Consider the following 24,377-nt stretch of genomic DNA (forward strand, 5'->3'; position numbering starts at 1 on the left):
GAGTGAAAATTGTGAGTGAGAGCAAGTCCAGGGTTTAAGAAGGTTGTTCACTCAGTCTCTCTCTCTCTGTCTGTTGCTATAGAAACGAAGAGGAGGAGAGGGACCCAAACCTCACCACTGTGAACATTGTGACAAATCCTTCACAACATCTGGATATTTAAATATTCATCAGAGATTTCACACTGGAGAGAAGCCTTACAGCTGTGATCAATGTGGTAAAACCTTTTCTGAAAGTAGTCACCTTAAATCTCACCAGCGCATTCACACTGGAGAGAAGCCGTACTGGTGTGAACAATGTGGGAAAACTTTTTCTGAGAGTGGCCACCTTAAAAGACACCAGCGCGTTCACACTGGAGAGAAGCCATACAGCTGTGATCAATGTGGTAACACCTTTTCTCAGAGCAGTCACCTTAAAACTCACCAGCGAGTTCACACTGGAGAGAAGTTGTACTGGTGTGAACAATGTGGGAAAACTTTTTGTCAGAGTAGTGACCTTAAAAAACACCAGCGCATTCACACTGGAGAGAAGCCGTACAGCTGTGATCTATGTGGGAAAACTTTTTCTCACAGTAGTAGCCTTAAAAGACACCAGCGCGTTCACACTGGAGAGAAGCCTTACTGGTGTGAACAATGTGGGAAAACATTTTCTTACAGTGATCACCTTAAATCTCACCAGCGCGTTCACTCTGCCTCGTTGTGAACATGTTTCAGAGCCAAGCTGTTTCCTCCTGCCTCCTCCTCATGCCCTGATAGCTGTGTTGTTATTTTCTGATCTTCTCTCCACATTGAAGGCTGACCAGCAGTAACTTTATCTTCTGAACAGCATGTACGTTATGCTGGCTAGGACTACACATTACACTCCCTCCATTTGAAGGGATTTATTCCACTCAAAATTAGTTTGTTTTCCTGTAATAAAATATTCAGGGTTCAACTGCTAGCGCTTTTTAACTAATGCTGCAACGAAGAAGTATTTGTTGTTCTTAATTCATCACCTTGTAAATACAAATTTCAAAAATCCCCATCACTGTTTACTAAGGTGATGTCCAGTTGTTGAAATATTCAGTTTATTGTCACTTAAGATGAAAAAAGCTTTGATCAGAACATGGCTGCTGCTTAAAAAGTGACTTGAACAGTTAATGTGTTTAAACTGCGTCTGTGCCGCCGCCATCTTGGGACAGACAACTGATCTTAAAGACTCAGAAAAGATAGTTGTACTGCTTTTGGATGTTTGTGTGAAAGAAATGCTAAACTAAGCAACATGGAATAACATTTCACGGATTTAAAATGTGTTTTACAATATTATACTATTACTAAAGTGTTGAATTTAGTATCACAAAAGGTAGCATTAGTCCTTCTTTTAAGCTAACAGGAAGTTAAGTCTGTCCTGATACTGAATTGAGCTAATGCCGTGTTATGTATGTTTTTTATTTAAGTGATTAATAATACACACACACATATATAAATTAAAAAAAAAAATATATATATATATATATATATACACATACATACATACATACATACATACATACATACATATACATATGGCTAATTCTGAGATTTTTAACCCATGTATAATCATTTGTTTTATTAATTTGATCTGTCCTCTTCTTAAATAAACTGAATTGAATTGAACTTTGACATTTAGTTTCTTCTTATTTTACAGGTTTATTCTTTTTTATGACACTCTTATGACATCATACTTCAGTTTATCACAAACATTCAACAACACACATCTGGAGATACATGTTTTTTTATTGGACAGGAAGGGAAAAAAAATAATCTGAAAAATAACTAGAAAATACATTTCTTGCAAAAAATGCTTGTTAATGCTGAAAAGCTAAATTCTTAAAGTTTAACTAGATTGTTGGCTTTAATGTGAAAGAAGGGGAAGCAGTAAGAATAGTTGGAAAAGTTGAAATAGTTTAAATTTCATTAACATATTAAATAACACCAAACATGTATGATACAAAAGTGGAATATTTAAAGGTTTTCTGAAAAGCTGTCCCTACACTGAATTGCAGGCTTCAATGTGTAAGAAGAAGGTGAAATTGTGCAAAAAATTAGCAAACTGTTATAATGAATATGAATGTCTTTAAAAAGATGAATAATACTAACGTATGAAAGTTTTTGTAAAAGCTGAACTGAATTGTTGGCTTTAATTTGAATGGATTTCAATTCAGTATTTTTCCAAAAAGTACAAATAGAATTTACAAGTTGTAAGAAGATTCTTAATGAATGATAGATGTGGAACATTATAAGGTTTGACCACAGGTAGATAGAAAGGCAGGCAGGCAGGCAGGCAGGCAGACAGACAAAAATATATCATGAAGCTGAATACAACTGTAATAGATAAATGTTTTGTGAACAGTTTAAAGTTTGAATGATGTCTGTAGTTAAAATTATGTGGGAGGAGTATCATTCCAAAAATAAAGATGCCTGAAGAGGATTTGAAGATTGCTCTATTGACTTTTAATGTAAAATAAAATGTGAAATTATTTTAAAAAGTATAATAGCAGAAAACCAGTTGACCCATCCATCATGTGCTTAAAAGCTGAGTATTTTGATATTTGAATGTTTTTTGTAGATGAAAGTCTGCAGAAGTTAGAGGCGTCCAAATATAGTTGAAGAATAAAGAATTGGAACAATACTTGTGAATGCTCCTGAATCAGTAGAAAGCTGTCAGATAAATGTAGCTGAGTAAAAAGTATAAAATTTCCCTCTGAGATGTAGTGGGGAAAATACTTAAGTAAAGTACAGTATTTGAGTAAATGGACTTGGAGGAACCAAAGGGGTAAACGAGCATCCGGTAAGCATACCTCCTATGGGGAAATTCTTAGGCTAACAAGCCATGACCTACCATTAACATTCCATTGACTCCCATTCATTTTGGCTTCACTTTGACAGTGAATAACTTTACATCTGAAGCATTTAAAGACTGTCTATTGTTTATTTCTAAAGAACCATGACAATGTATAAAAGGCTTCATTACCTTGTATCTCACGTTATTTCTCCGTAGCAGACGTTTTTGTAAAAATAGGCTAATGATTGTGCACTCTGTGACTTTCTGTCACACAGTAGAGGAATTACCGTATAGTCAGGAGAAGCTTGCAGGCAGTTTCGATTTACATTAGCGGTTCAAGTTTAATTACTGATATTAACTAGCATTTTAGTTAGCAATAATTAGCCTGTGCCCATGTTATTTCCTTACATACACTACCGGTCAAAAGTTTTGGGTCACTTAGAAATGTCCATTCCACTCCATTCCAGACAGAATACCAGCTGAGATCAATTTATAATTACAGATAGATTATAGTATGTGCTTACACAACTGAAAAAGGGTTCTCGACTGTTCTAGAAAGAAGTGGCTGAAGAAATGCTTGAAATTCCATGCTTTTTTTTTAAAGATTATTTTTTAGGCCTTTAATCAACAGGACAGCTGAAGACGTGAAAGGGGGAGAGAGGGGGGGGGGATGACATGCAGCAAAGGGCCACAGGTCGGAGTCGAACCCGCGACCGCTGCGTCGAGGAGCAATCCTCTATACAGGGCGCCCGCTCTATCAACTGAGCTATCTGGGCGTCCATTCCATGCTTTTTGGTCTAAACGTCATACCCAAATTAAAAGTGGTACAGCTCCCATATACTTTGACACTCTGTGGTGTCCCTGATATCATTGGAAAGGAAACACTCAAGTTTTTGTTACAAGTGTCAGGGTGATTCTAGGCCTTACTGCCACAGAGTTACAGAGGCTAGAATGGAGGGTTTTTTATCATCCAAGTCATACATCTGTAAAATGATAAACACATCTGACAGGTGACGACACAGGGCATTAGCCACATCTGTCAGCTTACTACAGAAAAAAATTAAGTAAAAAGACTTTCTACAGATATGTCTGTGTTTTTTTATTTCCATTTGAAAAGTGCAAAGAAAAAAAAGTGCAATTAATTGTGCAGCCGTATCCCAGAGCCCTATCTCACTAAATTTTAAACTTATCAACATCACTGGAGGCCACAGCTTCATCACCGTCCATTAAAGGTGATTCAAGCAGCAGTCTGTCGGGGGGGGGGCAGTGAGCGTGCTGACGGTTGTTCTCTTCAGAAAATGTCCAATCTAACAGGATAAATAAACTAGACAGAACCTCACGACGAGCCCACGCATTGATTACATCCTTTAGTCCAACCTTTTTGGAGGGATATACATTTTAAAAACAAAACAATGTATTACCATGCAAAATGGGTTTTAACACTTTTACATTTTTGTTTGTTTGATTTATCAACATTTAATACTTAAGAGTCCGTGGAAACCCCCGTTAGTTTTGGAGGGAAATGATCCATAAAAAAGTTTGATTGTTGTTCCACGAGCTGAACATTGTTGACATGTTGACTCTCATGTTCACTAACTGTTCATGTTGTTAGAACTGGATTGTTAAACATCACTCACATCTGAATATGAAATGAACGTTTGAATGATTTTCTTTCAGTTATTGCTAGTGAAGTTGTTAATAAATCATCAGATGATAAAACTGTCTGACAACAACAGGGAGGTGACAGGTGTGGAGGAGGATCAGTCATATCCTGATCATCCAGACAATTTTGAATGGTGGTATAAGCTGCTGTGTAGAAATGTGACTGGTCGCTGAAATCTGACTGGTCGCTGTTACTGGGAGGTCGAGAGGAGAGGTTGATATAGCAGTGAGTTACAGAGGAATCAGAAGGAGAGGAGTACGGTGGCTCTGAGAGGCCACAGCACGCAACAATAAGACAACACATGCAACTAAACCACAGCACGCACAAATAAGACAACACATGCAACTAAACCACAGCACGCACAAATAAGACAACACATGCAACTAAACCTCAACACGCACTAATAAGACAACACATGCAAATAAACCACAGCACGCACTAATAAGACAACACATGCAAATAAACCACAGCACGCACTAATAAGACAACACATGCAAATAAACCACAACACGCACTAATAAGACAACACATGCAAATAAACCACAGCATGCAACAATAAGACAACACATGCAACTAAACCACAGCACGCACTAATAAGACAACACAAATAAGACAACACATGCAACTAAACCTCAACACGCACTAATAAGACAACACATGCAAATAAACCACAGCACGCACTAATAAGACAACACATGCAAATAAACCACAACACGCACTAATAAGACAACACATGCAAATAAACCACAGCATGCAACAAAACAACTAAACACATATAAAGCGCGCAATAAGACAACACATGTACCCAAACAACAGCACGCAATAAGACAACACATGCAAATAAACCACAACACGCACTAATAAGACAACACATGCAACTAAACCACAGCACGCACTAATAAGACAACACATGCAAATAGCCCACACCACAACGGAAGTGTTTCCAGGGTACACTTTTAAGTGATGCACACGTGCCTCAACCATTGGCTTTCCGGTACATAGACAGAGCAGCAACAGGACAATTTTAACAATTTTCGCCATTGTATTCATCACTAAATTCACTTCTGAATACGTTTTAGGCGAGAAATGAACTCTTTAGATTTCGAATATAGGCAGTCTTGCGTAAATCGTTGCCGAATTGACAATTTGCTTCAAAGTTTTCGGAATTGAGTAGCTCCATAAAGTGACGCAACAGCCAAGCGCCTGCCGGGGCCGCTAGCTCGTCGCTCAGACAGTCCTGCTCAGAGACCCCGCTCTAAGAGGTCTCTCAGACCGGTCTCGTAAATAAGAGGCTTTTATTTCGCCGTTGATGGATTATTTGTTTAAATATCACAACACATGTTCGGAGTTAAACTTAAACTCCACAAGCGCTTACAGGCTTAACAACCTCGCTGGCCGGCCGTCTCACACACACACACACAGGCGCCGATACATAATAATAAAATACTGAGCACCCTATGTGTGCCAGACTACCAGTAGGCTACATTCATTTAAAATTAAACATTGCAGTTGGTGCTAAGTGGAGCGTCGGTCATAGTGTGATTGGTTAGGTCGGTGGCATTGATTCTTAATTTCCCACGAAGCTGATCGCGGTTACGTGTCAGTTAAACTTCTCATCTCCAATCCTATCTGTATGTGTGAGAAGTGGCGCTGTCCTGAGTTGAAGTCCTACTTTACGGCTTTGTTCTCGAGTTAATAGGCGTGTGTGTTCGCGTCGGCCGCTGTTCATTTCCTAAGGTTCTGAAATGCAAACAATTTTTGACTCCTTTTTTTTTTTTGAAAGGCATGCGCCCGTGAGCACCCACGGGGAAAACATAAATCGGCGCAAACACACACACAGACACTCACACAAACTGTTCATTTATCATACTGAAACTCTACTCCTAATAAATAACTCACCAAAAAAAAGTATGAGCTAAATACCAAATCTAATGTATATAGCCTATGTCATAAATTAAACAAGTCTCCCAGAGAGAAACGGGTATCTCTCTCCCCCCGCATCTGCCTGCTGTGTTGTGGTGTGTGTGTGTGTGTGTGTGTGTGTGCATGATTTATTTTTTCCCCCGTGGGTGCTCAGGGGCGCACGCCCTTCAAAAAAAAAAAGTTATCAAAAATTGTTTGCATTTCAGAACGTTAGGAAATGGACAGCGGCCGACGCAAACACACACGCCTATTAACTCTATAATAGAGCAGTAAAGTAGGATTTCAACTCAGGACAGCACCACTTCTCACAGATAAAGATAGGATTGGAGATGAAAAGATTAACTGACACGTAACCGCGATCAGCTTCGTGGGAAATTAAGAATCAATGCCACCGACCTAACCAATCACACTATGACCGACGCTCCACTTAGCACCAACTGGAATGTTTAATTTTAAATGAATGTAGCCTACGGGTAGTCTGGCACACGTAGGGTGCTCAGTATTTTATTATTATGTATCGGCGCCTGTGTGTGTGTGTGTGTGTGTGTGTGTGTGTGTGTGTGTGTGTGTGTGTGTGTATGTGTGTGACGGCCGGCCAGCGAGGTTGTTAAGCCTGCAAGCGCTTGTGGAGTTTAAGTTTAACTCCGAACATGTGTTGTAATATTTAAACAAATAATCCATCAACGGCGAAATAAAAGCCTCTTATGTACAAGACCGGTCTGAGAGACCTCTTAGAGCGGGGTCTCTGAGCAGGACTGTCTGAGCGACGAGCTAGCGGCCCCGGCAGACGCTAGCTGGCTGTTGCGTCACTTTATGGAGCTCCTCAATTCCGAAAACTTTGAAGCAAATTGTCAATTCGGCAACGATTTACGCAAGACTGCCTATATTCGAAATCTAAAGAGTTCATTTCTCGCCTAAAACGTATTCAGAAGTGAATTTTGTGATGAATACAATGGCGAAAATTGTTAAAATTGTCCTGTTGCTGCTCTGTCTATGTACCGGAAAGCCAATGGTTGAGGCACGTGTGCATCACTTAAAAGTGTCCCCTGGAAACACTTCCGTTGTGGTGTGGGCTATTTGCATGTGTTGTCTTATTAGTGCGTGCTGTGGTTTAGTTGCATGTGTTGTCTTATTTGTGCGTGCTGTGGTTTAGTTGCATGTGTTGTCTTATTAGTGCGTATTGTGGTTTAGTTGGATGTGTTGTCTTATTGTTGCGTGCTGTGGTTTAGTTGCATGTGTTGTCTTATTTGTGCGTGCTGTGGTTTAGTTGCATGTGTTGTCTTATTAGTGCGTGTTGTGGTTTAGTTGGATATGTTGTCTTATTGTTGCGTGCTGTGGTTTAGTTGCATGTGTTGTCTTATTTGTGCGTGCTGTGGTTTAGTTGCATGTGTTGTCTTATTACTGCGTGCTGTGGTTTAGTTGCATGTGTTGTCTTATTGTTGCGTGCTGTGGCCTCTCAGGGCCACCGTAGAGGAGACAGTAAAGACTGTGTGTTTGGATGGAATGATCATTCCTGGAGTCTGAGCTGCTCTGATGAAGATGGTTACTCTGTCAGGCAAAAGAACAGAAAAACACATGCATCTCCACCTCCCCCTCTTCTAACAGAGTAGGAGTGTATGTGGATGTTCCTGCTGGCACTCTGTCCTTCTACACAGTCTCCTCTGACTCACTGATCCACCTCCACACCTTCAACACCACATTCACTCAACCTCTTTATCCTGGGTTTATGGTCTGGACTGGTTCCTCAGTGTCTCTGTGTCCTCTGCAGGACTGAGAGTCTCTCCTGTGGACAGAAACACTGACTGAAGATCAGCTGCTGAAATCAATGTTCAGTCTGTTCACCATCACACACACTCTGCACTGTGAAGCAGATCTGAGACTCAAACACAAAACCATTCATCTGATTTCATCTCTGGGATTATCAACATTTGAACTGTTGGACTAAAAACACTTCATAATATGTAACATCTAAAAAATAATCAACTTTTATTGGATACTATTATGTCCTTTTATATTTTGAATCATATTGTAATATATTTAAATTTTGGAAAAGAAATGATTCTATAAACAATCATATAGTCTAATGTTTCTAAATGCTTTTAATAAAATCTATACGTTTCATCTTGAGGGCGATCATTTGTTCATGTAATCATATCATGATTTCATTCATCAGTTGACTCTCTTTACTGAGATTGAGATACCATAATCAACAGCTATGTATCTCAGTGCAGCCTACTCCAAAAACCTATTATATTTCCTGTACATACACATACATAAAGACATTTGCACAATAAATTAAAATAAAATAATAATCTTCTGACGTTTTATATTCCCTGTTTGTATTGTCTGTGACTGAATGTGGTTTAAATCTGTTGAGGTGTGTTCAGACTGAAAGCAAAGACACTGATGATGTCATACAAAGTCAGAAAATAGAAATCAAACTGTTTCCAGAGGACACTAAAGAATGATGGTGCAGCAGGAAACAGACCAGGTCAGATAGTAAACAGCTGATTTATTCATCTGACTTGTAGAATAACCTCAATGATTGAATTGTTTTAAATGTCTGGGAATGTGGAACAACTCAATGTAAAATGAATGAAATAAAACAAGGCCACATGCTGATTATTTGTGACTTGATTTGATGGATTTATTCTTCCTGTTGTGTCTGTGTTTAAACTCCTAATTAAAAGGTAAAGTTTCCATCCACTAAATGTTCTGTGGTTGCCGCTGACAGACTCAGAAGTGTCTGACAACATTATGGAAAGGAACCCTACAGAGATAGAGCTTTTAGTTAAAGAGTAAGATCCTTTTAGTTTAACATGAAACAGCCCCGACATCACCATCACCAAACTCCACCAGACTCCATGTAAATAATCAGGACTTTTAGCATGTATAGAGCCAGCATATTTCCACCAGACTCCAAGTAAATAATCAGGACTTTTAGCGTGTATAGAGCCAGCATATCTCCAGCAGACTCCATGTAAATAATCAGGACTTTTAGTGTGTATAGAGCCAGTATATCTCCACATGTAAATGGGTGAATTAAGGGTTTATTTCAACCAAACCAGAGTGATGATTGTTGTTGGAACAGTTGATATATATTTTTTCTTTTTCTGTCCACTATAAATGAAGTGTTTAATAAACAAGAAATAGCTATTTTATTTAAATGGAGTCTGGTGGAAACATACATTTAAATGCTTACATTATATTTAGTTATTTCTCTTTATACTTATAAATTGTTTTAATTATTTAAGTGCTGTACATTATTTAATACTCAAGTAAACTACAAGTACCTTGAGTTAAGTCCAGTACTTGAGTAAATGTCCTCAGTTCCAGTCCACCACTAACTGATTAATGAACTGAATGTGTATCTGTTGTTCCCCTCCTGACCTCCAGGTGGCGGCCTTCTTTCATTTTAAACTTTAATCTGAAAAACCCTGACTTGGAGGAAACCGGAAGTCTGGTTGTTTCACTGTGATCTCGGGCTGGCGGCGGGATAGTTGTGTTGTTTATTATTGAGTTTTAAACATAGACAGTATAAGAACGGTTTTAAGAAAACAGAGCTCCAGGTAAACCCACACACACACACTCAGGTAAACACTTTAATAACTGTTCTTTTACACGGCTATCAAAGCGAATAGAAGCCAGAGCTGCGCATGCGTTAGCTTTCCATTCTGCTGTTGCTAAGATTCAGGTAAACAGAACTTCCGTTGCTGAGCAACAGTATTCTCCGTTAGTTGCTCCTCTGTAGTTCGGTGGGCTCGGTGAGATTCGGGGCTGAAGTTGTAACATTGTTGCATTTTTCATTTGGTTCGGTTTGCGTCACACTGCACTTTATCAAACGCAGCAAACAGTGGAAGCACACATCACGTGGTGGAAGCAGTCGCTTGTTGATTGGACAGAATATCAGAGGGAAACTCTCCGAAATAATGAAGCTCCACTACATTTCTACCGTGTTGGCTTTTCTGGTTCTGCTTTAGTGTTTCTAATATTTTAGAGGAAGGTGAACAATGGGAGCAGCGTCATGTGGTGGAAGCAGTCCAGAGGGTGGGGGGAGGGGGGTCTGGGTGTCCTCCCCCAGGGAAGTTTTGAGCGACAGCAACTGCATTTTTGTTGCATTTGGATATGGTTTAATGCACCACTTTATGGTGGAAATACCTTTTATTTAGCCTATCTGAAGAAGAAGATAAGAGATGACAATTCAAAACCCAGACAGCAAAATGTATTTGGGCCAGATTTGGACCAGGTCTTCATTAGCATTTGGCGCAGATCCGCTAAACGGACCTGGGCCGGGCTCATCCTTTCCAACGGCCCAATACCGGAACAGTTTGGAATTATGGATCAGAGACAGATCTGGGCCAGAATTGGCCCAGTACAGTTATTAATGCCATGACGTGTGGTGCGGATCTGGCCTAGACTCATATTTTACATCTGGGGCTCATCTGGCCCTGATCTGTGATTCATATTTACAAATACCTGCGCTTTTTTTTTTTTAAATAGTTTTTATTTTTTATTTTAAAAAGTCATAAGAGAAAACTACAGCATGAACAACCATCTGACGTGAATCCAGATGCACAAAAAGAGATGCCTACTGTATATTTACTGCTCTTTAGTTGGGTGAGACCGGGCACGGCGTCCACCCCCGCAAGGCAGCTAAACCATCTGAAGGCTATTGATTTATCTCCATGGCTTTGTCAGACATGCGATTCTTCCTCACTGCTCCTGTAAGACGTAGCCTACAAGAAGCACACAAAGCAAACAAACAGAATGTTAGATTAAATATTCAAAGATTATTTATTACATGACATTATAGTAAAATGCTTGCACAAATAGGCCAAATGTGACGTGGTGTGTAGTGAGTGAATGAGTGAGAGAGTGATGCTTATGAGCCATAATGGCCTTGGTTGCCATCTCACTGAATTTTGTTTTTATTGTTAGGGTAACTACAGACAAAAGACTGGTTAGCCTGGTGGATCGCGCAAACAAACGATTTTGCAGCTAACACACAATGGACACGATATTCAGTAATTTTGGTGAATAATAAGCAAAGATCACCGATTCAGCCTTAAAGCCTGTTCACATTAGTTGTGGATGTTTAAAAGAACCTATAGCCTAGCTATAGGTCCACTAGCCTACCCAGCAGATTGTCTGACACGTCTCAGGTTGTCAGAATGTCAGTGTAAACTAAGTTTGTAAACTTTTATGTTTAACAGATTAACATGACATCAACAACAGTTTACTTTTACAATTTTACTTGTATAATGCACTTACCAATAATCACAAAGACTGTGCAGCCTGCGGTCTTCCTTTCTGCATTTCAAATAGAGTTGCGGGTTTATGCAGGAAAAAAGCGTTCCGTTAGTTGTGGTGAGTCTGGTCTGCGCAGCTCCTGCGGATCTGGCCCACACCCGCTGGGTGGACGCATTTCAGTTGTGGCGCGTATGGTCTGCGCAGCTCCCGTGGATCCGACCCGCACTCACCGGGCGGACTTGTGGTGCGTCTGGTCTGCACAGCTGCCCCGGATCTGCATCGCAGCCATTCTGTCATTCTCAGAAGCTACAGACAAGTCTGGCGCAAAGTTGGTGCAGATCTGCATATTGAGTGTGACTGCTGCTCGAATCTGCTGATTCGAAACGGATCTGGCACAGATGTAAATGCTGTCTGGGAATATATCAAAAATATAATGGAAAGTATGTTGTTGCGTATCATTGGGCATTTTTAAGTGGGTATATGGAAATGGCACTGAACCGGGAAGATATAGTGTGTAGCTTTTCATTGATATGTGTCGGCAAAATCATTTTTTTCCTGAAATGCTCTGAGTGAATTTAATCTAAACATTTTTTTTACTTTTGAACTACTCCGAGTTCATTGTGTAGCGAGGAAGGAAATGGAACAGTTTTCCAGCCGCTGCTTTGAGTTTGCCGACTGTTGTTTTATTTGTGTGTGGATGTGAGGAAAAGGAGAGGAGACAGCAGCTCCTGAATATCTCTGCGTGCTTTGATTTGTACTGAACAGAATCCAGAGTGAGTCCAGCAGCCCTGGACTCACTCAACATCTGCTGGATTTCAGGACAAGAGAGGAATGGAGGAGGACAACCAGAACCAGGAGCAGCGGAGCAACAAGGTCCCCAGAAGACCAGCAGCAGACTGGGACTCTGATACCAGCCATGTTCAGGTCAGTGTTCAGGGGGTATCGCACAAAAGTAGAATTTATAAATCCATGATAACTGATGAAGAGAGGCTTGACCTAGTCTAATCTGTGCAGCCTGGCTTGGTGCGTTTCACGGAGACCAAGCCAGGCTGAGGAGGAGAGACTAGGTCGAGTCAGGCTGAAGAGGAGAGACTAGGTCGAGTCAGGGTGAGGAGGAGAGACTAGGTCGAGTCAGGCTGATGTAAAAAAAGAAATATACAGAGTGAGCAGCAGCTCTCTTTCTCTTCATTCTTCTCCTCCTCAGCACCTGCTCATTAATGTTATGGCTGCCATACACAAACATTTTGAAATAAAAGCAAAAATGTTTACTTCCTCCATAACCTCCCTAACTTTACACATTTTAAAAGGTAATGTGAACAGCCAAACAAAAAATCGGATCTGAGCAAAATATCAGAATTAAGACTTGCGGTGTGCACGTAGCCAAAGTCCGCATATTTATGCGGGGGCCGCATTTTTTCAAATACGCCGCACTTTACCCGCATAAATTGCCGATTTCCGCGCAAAATATGCGGGGCTATCATGATTTCATAATACCTGCACTTTCGTTGCAAAAAAGTCACATAATATATCTTAACAGAAAGTTTAAAAATGTTGCGTTTACTTCACACAAGAGTAGCCATTTTCCCCTGTTGCCATGGGAACGTTATGAAGTGACGTAATTACGCGACGTGACCATCATCGAGTGTGTTGGGGGATCACTTTTTTTCTCTTTTTCATCAAACCGCAGTGTTTGCAAGTTCCTGCAATTTTTGCAAGTTCCCGCAATTTCATTGCATAAAAATCCCGGATATTCCATCGCATTTTTTAAGAAAACGTGCCACATTATCAAGGATTTTTGCCCGCAACAGTCACAAAAAAACTCTGCATTTTTCTGGAAGGACTGCTAATTATCTCAACAACTGCAGTAATATATTCATCAAACTTCTAACAACAATATGAACTTAACTATATTATAACTTATCTGTCTCTGCTTTTGTGAAACCGAGTCAAGGCTAAATTCATCCAGGATAACAGGAAGATCCCGGCTTAATCCCTTATCCTGGTTATGTGTAATAGCCCCCTGGACACAACAACCACTCTGAAGTAACAGAGGGCTATTTCACAGATAGTGGATTAGACAAACTTTTTTTTTTCTTTTTTACTTTATTGACAATAGAGCTTTGTGAACTGTCTGTGGAATAGATCAACGGAGAGGAGAGAAAGCAGAGTGGCCCTAAATGACAGCAGAACACCGTAAAGACTCTCACACTGAGCTGACATGGAAACACTGTGCTAAGATTAAGCCGATGTTTTCACCCATCTTCCCAAACTGTTGCCTGTTATGTATAAAGCTTCTCAGCCTGTTCAGAACAACCCCCCTGATACCATACCATTCAAGTTTACTGATTCATCTGTCAGGATTTATTGCTTCTTTGGTTCCAGAACAGTTTAGAATAGTTTGTTTCTTTGTTCAGACACATCAACGCGCGGTCTCACACATGCGCTTACTCAGACATTCTGGGATAGGAGAAAAAACACTTTGGCTTGTTTGCATTTCTGTAAACCAATCACAATCATCTGGGCAGTGCAAAGCTCCGGACGCAACGACTGTGGCGAAGAAGAAACGCCATCTGCATGTTGACAGAGAGCAAGGCTCAGCTTTGACACACACACACACACAGAGGTAAGACGGAGCGAAGTTACTCTAGGATAAATAGGTTTGAAATTATTTTTATAACTGAAGTTAATTTTTTTTGTTATTACAAAGGGAAAGTACTGAAAAAACGTGACGTTGGGTACCGGAAACAAATTTCAGGTTTGGGTACCGGCACCGGTAAAATGTGAACGGTACCCAACCCTAGCCACATGTAATATAAAATGAAGTTAACTGTTCACACAATACAGTGAAATGAGCAATTTAAATTAGCTGCATACATGGCTGAACGTAATTTGCTCTCACCAGTGTATCACTCTGTGTAACATTACTTCACCCGCAGCAATCCAGCCACAATCGGTCCCAAAACATCCCAGTTAGATATCAAATGGCATAACGTTAAAAATATTCTTTGTAAATCTTTACAATTATTCCCAGAAAAATCTAACCAGAGGGCTATTACACAAAACCAGGATAAGGGATTAAGCCGGGATATTCCTGTTATCCTCGATTAATTTAGCCTTGACTCTGTTGCACAAAAGCAGAGGCAGATAAGTTACCATGGAGATTTATGCTGTACAGCTAGCCTGCTCCTGACCAGGCTAACAGCCTTGATTTATTAATCCTGAAGCCTTTTCTGTTCACTCAGCAGTGCTTTTTACCTTATTAAAAGCCTGCCTTGTTGCACAATCAAAAAGTTGTTCAAAACTTGCCATTTTCAGCATGTAGCTTGCTAGCTCAAAGTTTGTTGTTTCCCGAAACGAACTGAGTTTTGCAAGGCAAGAAACATCTGGTGATTTTCTGGTAAATTAGCTGTCGTTGATTGAGGCTACTGTGCATGTAGCTTGTAGCTCCAGTTAATTACTTTTGTGGCTTAGGGGGTTATTTCAGTTTTAATGCAGGAGATACTTCACACTTTGAAGTCCTATGGATTGGTCACCTCATCAGCCCTTGCATTTTCTAAATTCAAACAGAACATTTGACTATAGTAAAACATGGTAAACTATAATTCACTCCCATTAGTTCTTCTAACCCTTGTATCATTATCTCGGCATGTTTCCTCCTTGGGTCTAACAAAGGCGCCCTCAGCAGATGTCAAGCTGGCGACTGGAGCAGGAAAGAAGGGCAAGAAGGAGGAGGAGCAGCCTGCAGCACCAGCTGCAGCAGTGAAGGAGGAGGAGGAGGAGGAAGAAGAGGAGGAGCCGCCTGCAGCACCTCCTGCAGCAGCAGTGAAGGAGGAGGAAGAAGAGGAGGAGCAGCCTGCAGCACCTCCTGCAGCAGCAGCAGCAGTGAAGGAGGAAGAGGAGGAGTACGTGGTGGAGAAGGTTTTGGACCGCAGAGTGGTGAAGGGAAAAGTAGAGTTTCTGCTGAAATGGAAGGGGTTCTCAGAGTAAGTATGAGTCTGTAATATTAATACTTGGTGTTCTTGGTCCTGAAAAAAAAAGTATGTGTGTGTGTGTATATATATATATATATATATATATATATATATATATATATATATATATATATATATTTTATCTTGTTCAATTAGAAATTGCAGATAATCTACAGCATAAATTTTGGCATTGTATCATGCCCTCAAAGTTGAAGGTTTGGTATTTTGACACTAATTTGCAGACCATCAAATAACCTTACAAAAAGGCAATTGAATAATACGAATTAGCAATTAGAGTGAGAATGTATTGCCTTAAAACAAAGCCTGACGAGATTTTCTTCTGTTTGCACTCACCTTTCCAGTGAGGATAATACATGGGAGCCACAAGACAACCTGGACCTCAACCTTATCACCGAGTACATGCAGAAACACAAGGAGAAGGAGGAGGAGAAGGAGGGCAAGAGGAAAGTTGTCAGTAAGGCCTCGGGAGACTTAGGGGAGCGAGGGAGCAAGAGGAAGAAGGAGGAGGTGAGCGAAGGAAAGAGGTTACTCCAGACTGAAGAGTCCCAGAAATCTAATCTCATTATCAATGAATATTAATACAGCGCAAAAAAGGGAGGAATTTCTGTTTAACAACAAAAACAGATGAGAAAAGGTTATTTTACAATAACTTTGAATGCGCCACAACGTTGACCCATTTCTAGTTAACGCAACATTCACGATATATTGTGCAGCCCTAGCTACAACTGTTAATTTGTGCAAATGATTAGTAGCCTAATCCTTGGATGGTATGATTATGATGGTTTCAGTTCAGAGCACTGGTCAGTAAATGTATATTTTTTGTCTGTGATCATCTGCCACGCTTTCTCTCGCTGTTTCATTACAGAGGCCATTTTTCCTCTTTACAAATAATGTGTTTCACGTTATCATACTTCCACAAGAAGCTGCTGCTCACTCTAAGTATGCACAACGCGTATTCTCCATTTTAGCATCATTCTGACTTGACCTGGTCACTCCTCCTCAGCCTGGATTTATAAATTCTACTGTTGTGCAATACCACTTTAACAACACATTGATTTCATGTAATTCTTAGCCATTTGGTTACTTGTCAACAATCCATTTTTGTAAGCCTGGGGGGTTACCTAACACTATTTAACATTTTGAAATGAAAATCTTCTGCTATGTTTACACCTCATGTCCACACTACTGAGGGTAGAAGCAGAGTTTCTCATACATTGGAAAAATTTAATTTGGATTCGGGTTTTATCTACCTGGGCGGTGCGCCCAAGTAGATAAAATCCGAATTAAATTTTCTTTCTAAACAACGGTGAATTTTTTACACAGACCAGCTGCCTCCAGCCCCTCCCCCTCGCAAAGTTGTGTGCCGCATGCTGTGAAAGCTCCCCGATCATCATTTATCAGAGTCTGGTTGTTATCCCTCTCCGCGGCAGGCTCCTCCGCTTCATGTCTTTATAACGGAGCTAGCTAACCAGAGCTAACCGCTAATCAGAGGTAATGGTTGCTATCCGAGACTTCAGTTCTCCGTGCCTGTATCCATTAAGTAAGGGTTAATGCCCGACCATGGTCACTTGCCAAATAACATATTTTTAAAACATTAGTTCATATTTTAATTAGTTGTACAATCAAAATCTAAAGTTTATCCAAACAATAACTCCGTTTCCCTGGTTACGCCTGACGGTTTGACTAATACCTGGAACAATCATTCCCATCCATCAGGTTCTTATGCAATGCAAACGTTCTCTCCACCAGGAATTAGGAAGAACCGCTCAGCTGATAGAACCCTTCAGTTTAGCTACAAGCCAGAAAGCTAACGCTATGCTAGCAAGATCCAAAGTCAATAACATTGTGTACAGTTGGCAATCAGTAAAAATAATTTGACAGTATGTTGAACAACAAGACAAGCTAGCTATCCAGCCATGTCATTGTCCCCAAAACAATATAATGACTTTTACGAAGAATTTGATCCGCGATGTGTAACGTTACTGTCGCCTGGAGCGGCACAGCGTGAAGCAGCGAGCTTAACAGTGAACGGGATGTGAGATAACGTTATTCTCTGTGAAACAAAGTCAGTCCAGAGGGCCAGTAGAACTTACTTCTTGCAGCCTGTGTGTTTTAGCGCCATCCTGTGGTGTTCAGAGGACGATTTGGAAATAATATATCCACATTTCCTTTTTGATTTAATGTAGCGCATTCATATGGAACAGTAAACAGTCAGTTTCACCGAACCCCTTTAGTAGGTGTCCTACATCACTTTTTAATGGACACCCTGCAGCCAATCAGAATCGAGTATTCACCTAGACCATGGTATAACTGTATTTATGGACCCGAGCCCCAATAAAACTTGTTTATTTTTATTAAATTGGTTTTAAAAGTTTTAATCTACAACTCAGAGTTGTTTGAATGACAGAAATCTGCTCAGATGAGAACTTAATGAGTGCAACAAGTCATGTATAGTACAGAACAGTTGGCTATGTTTAGGATCCCCAAAACATTGATAAAACACTTCAAAAAATGAACAATGATCTAACAAACAAAATGAACATTTTTTACTTCAGATATTCCTAGTCTTATGTGATTTAAAAGGAGTTAGGAGGAAACGGTGTTGAGATAATAATAATAACATGTCATTTTCTGTATGGAGCATACATAGTATTATGGGTATTTTATCTGCTGAACCGTTAACATTTGGCAAAAAAAAAAAGATTTAATTGTCAAAGCACATCATGGCTACACTTTTTTCATCATTTGTTTAAAATTTAACAAGCAATTTGTTGTTTTTTAGCAAAATACTGAAAGCAGCCGAACTGAGTAGGCTACATTTTAATATCTGTTTATTTATCACAAGTTATATCATTATCGCGATATTCAACAACATTACAGCATATCATAGTTTCCTCCTATCGTGCCGCCCTAATAACTACCCTGAAATTGAAATTGTGCTGCATAGTGTTGCAATATTTTCATCTGTATCTGTGTCATCTTTTAGTCTAATTTGTTTAATATGTAAATAGTTTTTTCTTTTTAAATTATCTGATAATTTTGTATAGTCATTGTTTTCACCTTCATTTGACTAGTTTATAACTGAACCCATTATTACTAAACCTAGCCATCACGCACCACACGTCACCTCCTGCGCCACACACCACCACCAGTAAATTCTAAACCTGTGGGAAACACTGAGAAGAGCCCGATGGCTTCCATAGTAACATGTCTGCAACCAGAAGAACTTTACCTTTATTTTGACTTCAAATTTAAAGTATGTATTTCAAAAGGTTTGAATCGGATTTAAAGGATGAAAAATACCCAGAATGTATGAAAGGTTTGTGTTATTTTAAAGTTACCATGGAATTTCTAACTGAAAGTAAAACTGAAGAGAGTGAGCAAATGTTTTAGTTTTTAAATTGCCAATGAAATGAATGGGGGAAACTTGCCTGAAAAATGTGAATATTTCTGAACTTATTAAAGTTATGAAAAGTACATTTGCTTCCATAATAACATGTCTGCAAACGGCACATATTTTCCTTCATTTTGTCATAAGTTATTGTATGAAGAGTGAAAATTGTGAGTGAGAGCAAGTCCAGGGTTTAAGAAGGTTGTTCACTATCTCTCTCATTTTGTCTGTCGCTATAGACACGGAGAGGAGGAGAGGTACCCAAATGTCACCACTGTCAACACTGTGACAAATCCTTCACCAGATCTGGACATTTAAAGATTCATCAGAGAGTTCACACTGGAGAGAAGCCTTACAGCTGTGGTTAATGTGGGGCAGCTTTCAAGCGACAAAGTGACCTAACAACACATCAACGCATTCACACTGGAGAGAAGCCTTACAGCTGTGATCAATGTGGTAAAACCTTTTCTCAGAGCGGTAGCCTTCAAGCTCACCAGCGCATACACACTGGGAAGCCATACTGGTGTAAACAATGTGGGGGAACTTTTTCTGTGAGTGGTGCCCTTAAAAGACATCAACGCATTCACACTGGATAGAAGCCGTACTGCTGTGAACAATGTGGTAAAACATTTACTGGTAGTAGTGGCCTTAAATCTCACCAGCACGTTCACATTAGAGATAAACCCCACAACTGTGATCTATGTGGTAAAACTTTTACTTATAGTAGTAGCCTTAAATCTCACCAGCGCGTTCACACTGGAGAGAGGCCGTACTGGTGTGAACAATGTGGGAAAATGTTTTCTCAGAGTAGTGGCCTTAAAAAACACCAGCGCGTTCACACTGGAGAGAAGCGTATTCGTGTGACCAATGTGGGAAAATGTTTTCTCAGAGTAGTGGCCTTAAAAACCACCAGCTCAGTCACACTGGAGAGAAGCCGTATTGGTGTGAACAATGTGGGAAAATGTTTTCTCGGAGTAGTAGCCTTCAATCTCACCATCTAATTCACACTGGAGAGAAGCCGTACTGGTGTGAACAATGTGGGAAAATGTTTTCTCGGAGTAGTTGCCTTAAAAGACACCAGCGCAATCACACTGCCGTGTTGTGAACATGTTTCAGAGCCAAGCTGTTTTCTCCTGCCTCCTCCTCATGCCCTGATAGCTGTGTTGTTATTTTCTGATCTTCTCTCCAGTGCTTGAAGGGGAAAAAAAGGTGCCGGTACTCTCTTGCATTGGCAAATCATTATGACATTTGAGATTTCAATACTGAAAAACAAAACTTGGAGATATTGCTGGAACAAGAATTTATTGTTATTTATTAACAATATAAATTTATGCATTTATTTAAGCAAGTTGTGTGTGTGTGTGTGTGTGTGTGTGTGTGTGTGTGTGTGTGTGTGTGTGTGTGTGTGTGTGTGTGTGTGTGTGTGTGTGTGTGTGTGAACTCTAAGTCTGCAACGGTTCTGAGATTGGAACTGTACAATCCCTAGGGACAGGCACACACACACACACACACACACACACACAAACACAATAGAGACAGGGGGAAAAGGGTTTATGCCAGACATAAAATTAGAGAGTAGCTACACAGATGGCTGTGAATTCAGTCTATATTCTGCTGTGATATTAACCAAATTGGCTATTCTAAAGAAACAGTAGAATATTAAGTTAAATTATTTGATTGAATATTTGAAAGTAGCATACATTTCTGGCATGAAAAAACACAATTATTTATTAATAATATTTAAGAGGTGTTCATACTGAACAACCCCATAGCATCAGGATGCTATGGGGTTGTTCATCAGCTCATCAGGAGCACAGGAACGTGGGGTTCATCAGCTCTTTTGGTGCCTTTTGTGAGGCACAGGCTTTCAGAAATAGAACCAGAGGTAAATGATTAGTTGGCAGTGTGGGGATGCCTTTAGTGAGGAAGTTACATTAAAGTGCCCATATTATGAAAAAAACACTTTTTCTGGGATTTGGGGTGTTCTTTTGTGTCTCTGGTGCTTCCACACACATACAAACTTTGAAAAAAATCCATCCATGCTGTTTTGAGTGAGATACGGTTTCTGAATGTGTCCTGCCTTCAGTCTCCTAGTGAGCTGTTCAAAATTGGCTCGGACTGTGACGTCACAGTCCGAAATGAGCTGGCTAACCACAACCGTTAGCTCGTAGCGTTAGCGTTAGCATGCTAACACTAGCATGCTACGTCGTTCTCAATAGCAAAGCACTGCTACAACACACACAAGTTCACCATAATCTACAAAAGAACTACTTACATGTGCGCCCTCATTTAGAAGTCTCCCAGCTAATCCTGCCTTGTAACTGACCAAAGTTGGAGAAACAGGCTTTCTTTTACTGTCTCTAGAGTTAGCTAGCTGACATGCTCTACATCTGAGCTACTGAGCATGTGCGAGTGCCATCAAAGATAGTAGTGAAGAAGAAGATGAAAAGAGGTCTCACTCTGTAGCTAAAACAGAAACCAGGTGAAAAGAGGATCTGCAGCAGTGAGAGAGAGCTGTGCAGTACAACAAAAATATGGTGTTTTTTGAAAATTAAACCATGTAAACCTATTCTGGTACAACCTTAAAATACAGTTATGAACCTGAAAATTAGCATAATATGGGCGCTTTAAATAAATTGTAATCTATTGTGCTGACACACAATTATTGCCAAATAGGGCTGAAATGATTCCTCAAATAACTTGAATAATTCTATTACAAAAAATCCTCGAAGCAAAATTCTTTGCCTTGAAGCTTGGTTAAATCAATGTAATTAAGGTTGTACAGCTCACTGTGTTAATGCAAACAGGATAATTACTAGCGCACAAGAGGTTTTACTCTTCTGTGGACACAAGACCGTTTAAATACTGTCTATGCACAAGACTGATGGCCCAGATTACAAATGAATGACGACGAAAATAGCGAGGGTCTAAGAGAAGAGACAGGCGAGAGAAAACAACAGAAAGTTTGGGATCATTTTAAGCTGCAAACATGCTACTACATCATCTTTGTAGAAAACCTCCAGTCTACTCCTCCATTCCTCGGAGCGAACCCGACACAAGGTAGTTAACGTCTGCCGCTCTCGTCCACCGTGCTGTTTTACACAACTAGCCTACAGCATGCTACTCTGGTAATAGCCATGTTTTACAAAACTAGCCAACAGCATGCTACTCTGGTAATAGCTATGTTTTACAAAACTAGCCTACAGCATGCTACTCTGCTAATAGCCATGTTTTACACAACTAGCTAAAACGAAAAGCTTTCGGTTTGTAGTCTAACTGTTTATTAGTTTGCTACTAATCTTTGGAAACTTAGCCGCTGCCGGAGACAAACCGGCTCCTCCCCCACTATGGCCACTTAATATGCACGTGAATGACATCATCATGCCGGTGATGTCTGCATTCTTTATTGTTTCTCCTCACTGTGTATTAGGCTTCTGAAAATGTGTCCCCCAGAACAGTGTAGTTGAATAGCCCTGCTGTAAGCTTTGTACAGTCACATTTACCCTCTGGTCAGTGAACAGCTCTTTTGCATATCCAGTGCAAAGAGCCAGAGGCAAGAAGGGGAAGAAAAATAAATAACTAAATATTAACATTTGGGCCACCAAAAGTGTACTTGGAATTTGGCAACAACATTTTTTTATTTTTCAAAAAAACTCTTTTTTACGGTCAGGCTGACAGCTTTTTCGAACTAGGGTCCGTGGAGAAACTAATTTCCATTAGGGTGGGCCGACTGCTTGCCTTTACGTCATTCGTCAAGATCTGAGGTAAAAACGTAGTGCCGTCTGGGTAATGTAGTTTATGTAACGTCAGGGTCATCTCTGTGACACTGACGCTTTCTCTGTCAGTGGAAGAGTACCGGCTACATGCGAGAACCAGCGGTACGCAAGAAAAAGTGCAGGTACACTTAAGAGTAAAATGTAGAAGTGCCAGTACTGCGTACCGGTGAGTACCGGCCCACTTTGAGCACTGCTTCTCTCCACATTGAAGGCTGACCAGCAGTAACTTTATCTTCTGAACAGCATGTATGTTATCCTGGCTAGGACTACACATTACACTCCCTCCCTTTGAAGGGATTTATTCCACTCAAAATTAGTTTGTTTTCCTTAAATAAAATATTCTGAGTTCAGGGTTCAACTGCTAGTGCTTTTTAACTAATGCTGCAGCGAAGAAGTATTTGTTGTTCTTAATTCATCACCTTCTAAATACAATTTACAAAAATCCCCATCGCTGTTTACTAAGGTGATGTCAGATTGTTGAAATATTCAGTTTATTGTCACGCAAGATGAAAAAAGCTTTAATCAGAACATGTCTGCTGCTGCTGCTTAAAAAATGACTTGAACAGTTAATGTGTTTAAACTGTGTCTGTGCCGCCACCATCTTGGGACAGACAACTGATCTTAAAGACTCAGAAAAAGATTGTTGTACTGCTTTTGGATGTTCATGTGAAAGAAATGCTAAACTAAGCAACATGGAATAACATTTCACAGATGAAAAATGTGTTTTACAATATTATACTACTACTAAAGTGTTGGATTTAATATTAAAAAAGGTAACATTAATCCTTCTTTTAAGCTAACAGGAAGTTAACTGCCTGTCCTCATACTGAATTGAGCTAATGCTAGCTTGTGTCAGGTTATGTATGTTTTATTTAAGTGATTATTAATATCTCAGTAAGATGCTGAAAATGATGTTTGTTATGTGTGTCACTGAACAGTTTCTCGCGTAGACCCCCATGTGGAAAAATCCAAACTTTTCATCAGAAATATATAAATGTTTACAGCCTGGTACAAAAAAACGGTTTTGTTCTATGAAGCTAATTTCACACTTCATAACAACTGTTTATATAACTCTCCTGTTTAAATTGTATCAAGGCTTAAATCAGCAGACTGTCACTAGCTTCAAAATGTTTTGAAAAAAAAAATTTAAAAAAAAAAACCCCCAAAAAAAAGAAAAAAAAATTTTTAAAAAAAAAAAATTTACAGGATTATTCTTTTTTATTACACTCTTATGACATCATACTTGAGTTTATCACAAACATGAAGGAAGGGTAAAAACTAATCTGAAAAGTAACTACAAAATGAATTTCTGTCAGAAAATGCTTGCGATTGCTGAAAAGCTAAATTTCTAAAGTTTAACTAGATTGCTGGCTTTTATGTGAAAGAAGGGGAAGCAGTAAGAATAGTTGGAATAGTATTAATAAGTTTACATTTCTTTAACATGTTAAATGACATCAAACATGTATGACACTAAAGTGGAATATTTAAAGGTTTTCTGAAAAGCTGTCACTACACTGAATTGCAGTCTTCAATGTGAAGAAGAAGGTGAAGTTGTGCAAAAGTGGAAACTGTTCTAATTAAT

General features: G+C 39.7%; 1 protein-coding gene and 1 pseudogene across 3 annotated transcripts in view; both read left to right on the forward strand.

Annotated features, from left to right (window-relative positions):
* Window positions 1–20,360, forward strand: part of LOC120571657 — a 34,119-nt pseudogene extending 13,759 nt beyond the window's left edge.
* Window positions 1–24,377, forward strand: part of LOC120571101 (zinc finger protein 664-like) — a 416,820-nt gene that overhangs the window by 44,672 nt on the left and 347,771 nt on the right. The window lies entirely within an intron of this gene.

Source organism: Perca fluviatilis, chromosome 2, assembly GCF_010015445.1.
Source record: "Perca fluviatilis chromosome 2, GENO_Pfluv_1.0, whole genome shotgun sequence".
NCBI lineage: Eukaryota > Metazoa > Chordata > Actinopteri > Perciformes > Percidae > Perca > Perca fluviatilis.